General features: G+C 44.5%; 1 pseudogene; it reads left to right on the top strand.

Annotated features, from left to right (window-relative positions):
- Positions 1 to 612: 612 nt before the first annotated feature.
- LOC116067841 lies at positions 613 to 1,147 on the top strand (annotated as a pseudogene).
- The last annotated feature ends 5,961 nt before the right edge of the window (positions 1,148 to 7,108 follow it).

Raw genomic sequence — 7,108 nt, forward strand, 5'->3', positions numbered from 1 at the left:
GGCAAAGCCACATGTCTTAGCATTTCAGTGCTGTGGAGAGACACCACAGCCACAGAAACTCTTATAAAGGAAACATTTCATTGGAGCCGGCTTACAGTTCAGAGGTTTAGTCCATTGTCATCATGGCAGGAAGCATGGAGGCATACAGGAGGACATGATGCTGGAGAAGGAGCTGAGAGTTCCACATCTTGATCAGCAGGCAGCAGAGACTGTGTGCCAAATGAGTGTCTCTTGAGCACAGGAGATATCAAAGCCCACCTCCACAGTGACACACTTCTTCCAACAAGGCCATACCTACTTGAACAAGGTCTTAATAGTGCCACTTGCTATGGACTAAGCATTCAACCATGAGTCTATGGGGACCATTTCTATTCAAGCTACCATACCACATTGGAAGATAGGTTAACATTTTCTTCTAAAGTTAGATATACTCTAACCATGTGGCTAAAACAATTTATCTCTCTACATTTGCACAAGAGAACTTAAAATATATATCACACAGAGGTTTAAGAATGCTACATAGCAGCAACTTCATTAGGCAAAAACTGGAAACACCACATATGTCACCAACTGGACATGTTGTGGTATATCCCTAGACTGGCATAGTACTCCATGAGTATCGAGCAGAAGACCGACACCTCCGACAAGCAGCTGCAGCTGATGAAGGAGTATCGGCAGAAAGTGGAGTCGGAGCTGAGGTCCATCTGCACCATGGTCCTGGATAATAGCCAACAGTAACCAATGCAACTAATCCAGAGAGTCAGGTCTTCTATCTGAAAATGAAGGGAGAGTATTTCCAGTATCTTGCTGAGGTAGCCTGTGGCGATGATCGAAAATAAACGATAAAAAATTCCCAAGGAGCCTACCAAGAGGCATTCGATATAAGCAAAAAAAGAGATGCAACCTACGCATCCAATCCGCCTGGGGCTGGCTCTTAACTTTTCTGTATTTTACTATGAGATCCTTAATAATCCAGAGCTTGCCGGTACACTGGCTAAAACGGCTTTTGATGAGGCCATCGCAGAGCTTGATGCACTGAATGAAGACTCCTACCAAGACAGCACCCTGATCATGCAGTTGCTTAGCATTATGGACATCAGACAGTGCAGGAGAAGAATGTGATGCAGCGGAGGGGCCCAAGAACTAAAGGCATCCGGGACACCAACCTCCTTCCCCTCTAGAAAACCTTTCTACATCTCCATTCCTTATTCCACTTGGATTTTCTCTAGTGAGGAAGCCCATCCATGTGTATGGGATCAACTGTTTATAGTCTTTTCACACTGCAGCTTTGGGAAAACTCCATCCCTTGGTTTGTGTTGTCTCCGCCTTCCTGGTGTGCAGTTACGACTGTAGAAAAGTCTCAATAGCTTCATTTCATATAACCACGAGTAACTTCCAGACACTGGGTAGAGGACTGACAGCACAGTTGGTATTTAAGTAATCTGAACCAGTTCTGCGAGAGACTGTGTTTTGTATTACTGTGAAGATATGGAAATGTAGTGCATTGCAATTTAAAGTAATTGTAACAGTAACTTCTTGATTTCTACATTCCTTTTCTGAACCTTCTTGGGGGTTTCCTTTCAGAAGCGACTTTTCCATGCTTGTATTACAAATTCCTTTTCAGTAGGAATCCAGAAGTGTTAGATTGAATGAGAAAGTGCTTAATGCATCCAGGCTTGGGGTCACAGATTGAAATTTCTCCTGTGTCACATATTCTGGAGGTTACATCTGTCTGTGACAACAAGGAGTTTCCTTATGCATTCTTCATTTGCTGCTGTTTAAGTTGACAACTTCCTTCCCAATAAAAATTCACTTACACCTCCTGCCTTTGTAGCTCTGGTATTCACTTCACCTTGTGATAGAAGTAGCATGTTGCTGCCAGAATACAGGGATTGCTTTGGGCAAATTAAAATGCATGTCCTTTCTTAATAGACTAGGAAGGAGAAATAAAGCACACAAGTCCAAGTCTAAACTTTCGTACTTTTCCATGCAGATTTGTGCACATGTGAGAGGGTATCGGTTTGTCCGGTGATTGCTCTTTAGAGAGTTGGACCACTATATTGTGTGTTTGCTAATCATTGGCTGTAGTCCCAGAAAAGCCTTGTGAAAATGTTATGCCCTATGTAACAGCAGAATAACATAAAATAAAACTACATTTTATAAAACCAAAAAAAAAAAAAAAGAAAGAAAAGAAAAAGAACTACAGATACACATGACACTATGCAGAAATCTTCAAATACTGTATGAAATGAAAGAGGTGTAGCAGGGACTATGCCCCACAAAGATATCCACTCCCCAAATCTTGAAATGTTTTGCTATGCTACACCAAATGGCAAAATGAACTTGTTAGTAAGGTTAAAAATTTTGGTAGATGAAAAGGCGAAAAAGGAATTTTTCAAATGTCATTAAGAATCTTTAATATAAGAAGCACGTTCTGGATATTCAGGTGGACCCAGTTTAATCACATGCATTCCAGAGAGAAGAGCAGCTTGCCCAGCTAGAGTCAGAGACACAGTAGAAGGGTGTAATTGTTCCTCTGTGGCTGTGAAAAAGCATTCTGACCAAAAGCAACTTGGGAAGGAAACAGTTTGCTTGGTTTTCAAGTTGTAGTTCATCTTCTAGGGGAGTCAGAGCAGGAGCCTAGCGGCAGGAACGGAGCAGGAGCCTAGCAGCAGGAACGGAGCAGAACCTAGAGGCAGGAACGGAGCAGGAGCCTAGCGGAAGGAACGGAGCAGGAGCCTAGCGGAGCAGGAGCCTAGCGGCAGGAACGGAGCAGGAGCCTAGCGGCAGGAACGGAGCAGGAGCCTAGCGGCAGGAACGGAGCAGAACCTAGAGGCAGGAACGGAGCAGGAGCCTAGCGGCAGGAACGGAGCAGAGACAATAGAACACTGCTTACTGGTTTGCTTTCCTAGGATTGATCAGTTACCTTTCTTATACAGTCCAAGCCTACCTGCCTACTAAGGGCACCACCCATGGTGGACTGGACCTCACACTTCAGTCGACAATTGGGAAGAGGCCCCATAGAATGTCTACAGACAAGTCTCATAGAGGCAATTCCTCGGTTGAATTTCTCTCTTCCCCATTGACTCCAGTTTGTATCAAAGTGACCAAAAGAGGGATCCAAAAATGATTCAAGGTGTGGGGTGGTTTGAGTAAGAATGTCTCCCAGAGGCTCATAGGTTTGAACGCTTTGTTCCCAGTTAGTGAAGCAGTTTGGGAAGGATTAGGAGGCATAGCCTTGTTGGAGGAGGTATGCCAATAGGGGTGGACTTTGAGTTTTCAAAAGCCTAGGCCTGTCTGCTGTCTGTCTGTCTGCTCCTCATCATCATCTTCCTCCTCCTCCCCCCTCTCTCTCTCAATCTCTCATCTCTCTCACTCTATAACTTATAGATCAGATGTGAGTAGGATGTATATCTTCTAATCACACTTGTAACACATATACACACATGCATGCTTGCATACACACACACAAGTAGAAATAAAAATATTACAATGATAATCCTTTAAAAACAATGAACTGATTGCCAAGCACTGATGCCAGTGTTGGCTGTGGCCGTGTAGACAAGCACAGATGGACAGTCATGCCTGCATACACACTCAAGTGTGTGTAGAAAAATAGAACGCCCCTTCCCCTCACAACTCTTAAGGTTCTGTGCTATTGACAGTGAGATGGGAGTTCATATGAAACACATTGGTTTGGTCTGTAGGGTCAACATGAGCCCATTACTGGTGATGCTCTTTCACATTAGAGAACAAATCTGTTTGGTAAGTTTAAATAGGGCATCTCGTTGTTAGGTTGAAACTCCTATAGTGGCCAAGTGTGGGGCTCAAGGCTGGAGAGGCTGAAGCAGGAGGATTTCCATGACTTTGTGGTCAACCTGGACTATGGTTAGGCTCTGTCTCACAAACAATCCCTTGGGTGTTGTAGCTTAGGAGAGTGCTAGGGACCAGTGGAAGATGAAACCAGTAGAATAATCAATTGTGTTTGTTCTACAAAAATTCTACTCAACTCTGCTTCTGAGATTCACTCACCGATAGCTTTCCTTGCTTATCACTCCATCCCATTGGGAAGATACAAGAAGTGTGGTGCTCTTCCATTAGCAACAACAGCAGATTCAATCCCTACCAGGCCCTGTCTCCATGAGACCCTCAGCCTGGGCCTACTCAACTAAGCACAGTAAAACCCTTATACCAGGCTCTCTCTGATCCCAAAGACCGTTAGGACCACCCTACGTTCCTCCAAATCCTTGAGACCTCTCCATCCCCGTGGTGCATATAGCATCATCCACTTCAATAAGAGGATCAAGTTTGAGGATTAATCCATCCCCTCATGCCCTATGCCTGTAAGACAAGAACTGTGCATGCACTGCCAATTTTCTGTTTGAGGGGACCAGGATTCTGGATTGCTGGCTGAAAGTTACACAGGGAGTAGAGCTGAGTGTGATCCCCCCAGGACCACACTCAACAAAGTTAGCCTTGGTGGCCAAACCACAGCAGCAACCTCCAGTGACCTATGTATCCAGTAGCTGCACTTCTCCATGTATTTGGAAATCTTTTGGGGCTTAGCAAAGCTGGTTTGACAAGAGCGGGAAGTAGCTTGGCTCAGTGGTCTGGTAGTTGAGGCCACTGTTGTGTGGACAACCAGAGTTATGACTGAGTTCTAGGAAGCCTCATTGGTCAGTTTGGCAGAACAAAAGACTGTTTGAGGAATGTCTCCTTTTGACCCACTCCTGATGTTAGGTGGCCCCAGCAATCTGTACACTGTATCCAGGTAAAGGAATGGAAGACTCCATTTCAAATGTCTTTCCAAAAGAGGCAGATGACCACCTGTTAAAGAATGTGTCATGCGTTACGATGGCCATTCTCTGCTAGGGAAGTGTGGGGGTGAAGGATCATCCTGAAGTCTTTCTGGAATTCTGGCAGCAGGAGGGTAGATGACATGGGATCCTCTATGAACAGAACAGACGCAATTTTAAAATGAAGGAAAAAAACAAAAGTCGGGGTAGCTAGATGGCTCAGCAGGTAAAGGGGATTGCCACCAAGTGTGAGGACCTGAGTTCAATACCCAAGACCCACATGGTAGAATTAAATAACTCCTGTAAGTTGTCCTCTGACCTCTACATGTGCTATGGCATGTGCACCTGCAGACACACACACACTTTTTAAACAACAACAACAACAAAAAAGTAGAAAATAGTCAAGACTCAATTAACCAGGACTCCTGTGTTTTTATACTTTTGTATATCTTTGTATTGTGGTGTGTGTGTGTGTGTGTAGAAGAGCATGTATTCACAGATATATATAGACTTCTGTGTTCACTCATGATTGTGGAGTGGGTCACCTCTGCTGTTCCTCAGGGTCTCTCTACATTGATTTTTGGTACAGGGTCCCTCCTTAGCCTGGGACTTACCAGTTAGACTAGGGTACCTTAACCAGCAAGCCGCCTGTCTCTGCCTCTGCTGGAATACACCCACCCCACCCTAGGATTTTTTTATGTGGTTCCTGAGGATGCACTTAGTCCTGAGGATTGGGTTCATGTCCTCATGCTCTGTTCTGACTAAGCCATCACTCAGTCCACCCATCCTACAATCCTTACCCACAGTCCTTACATGAAACGGAGCACTCTAAAGTCTGGAGTGTCACAGGTGTCATGACTGTGTCATGACTGTGGGGGTGTGATACAGGCCAGTTAGAGGGACTTACGCCAAAAGCTCAAAAGGGTTTAGGAAGGGAAAGGCTAACAAGAACCTGAAGATAACAGCAGGCCTCAGGACAATGCCTGGAGACCGTCAACTGACAACACTCGCCCCACCATTCTGCACAGCAGAATGCTGTCCCTGGGAGGCCTATCTGACTGTTTTACCCAGACACGTGCATTAAAGACAAATTACTTATTAGCTGAGAGGTGTATCATAGTAAATGAGTGGGGTGTTTATTTCCAAATAACTCAAAAGCAATGTTTTACAAATACCGGCATGATTTTTTCTTATCTATTTAATATTTTCCTTTAAATTGACTATTTTCATTCTCACTCCTTTCTAAGTTTTAATATTCGTGGAAATTATAGATTTTATGTGTTTACATTTCTCAATGGATATTAAACATGCGTAACTATTAAACAGATCCATCGGATTCCACAGTGCCTTTTATTTAAGTTGTTTGAATATTTTATTTATTTATAACCAGAGAGAGTGAAATACTCTCCTAGAACTGATTCAATATAGTTTGACTATGAAATGTCCACTGCAGGCTGTGTTTTAAATGTTCTTTGCTAGCTAGTGGCTATCTCGGGAGGTTAGGTGGGGCTGGCTGGCAGAAGTGGGAGAATGGAAAGAAAAAGGAAAGAAAAGGACATGACGGAGGAGAAAGTTTATTGTAAGATGTGTGGGAGAGCATAGCCAAGGCAGACATCTGGAGAGTCCAGGGTGGACTGGCCCAGGCTCAGCTGGGCCACACTGGGAGAAGGGGAGGAAGAAGGAGATGGAAGAGAGGGGAGCCAGGATCTGGGAGACCAAAGATACAAAAGGAGTGGGTGACCAAATGTCTGGATTATATAGGCAAGAGTCTCTTGGGGGAAGGGCAGCCCAGCTCCTGGGTCAGAAAGTTCAAGGTAGAAGGAAGGGTATGCCTGATAGGAACTGAAGGATGCTGGGAGAACCTGGAGACAGGTCCACTTTGATATGTTAAATAGGCGCCTCAGCCATTTGGCCCTGGTTTGAACTAACAGTAGGCAGGCCCCAATTCCTGGCTTGCTCTCTGCACCTTTTCTGCAGTGGTGTGAACAGCCCCTACCACACACTGCCACAGCCTGGAACTGAGCTGGTCTGCCATGTTCCCCCATCATGACAGACAAACCCTCTGAATCTGGGAGCCTCTCTTCCCTTGGGTTATCTGTCAGGTGTTGTGGTCATCATAGTGCAAATTAACTAGTGCAACATCGTTTTCTCAAGTAAGAAGCATGCACATGAACATTGTTCACTCAGGTAAGAAGCATGCACATGAACATTATTCACTCAGGTAAGAAGCATGCACATGAACATTGTTCACTCAGGTAAGAAGCATGCACATGAACATCATTCTCTCAGGTAAGAAGCATGCACATGAACAT

The sequence above is a fragment of the Mastomys coucha genome, unplaced genomic scaffold (assembly GCF_008632895.1).
Source record: "Mastomys coucha isolate ucsf_1 unplaced genomic scaffold, UCSF_Mcou_1 pScaffold22, whole genome shotgun sequence".
NCBI classification, from domain to species: Eukaryota; Metazoa; Chordata; class Mammalia; order Rodentia; family Muridae; genus Mastomys; species Mastomys coucha.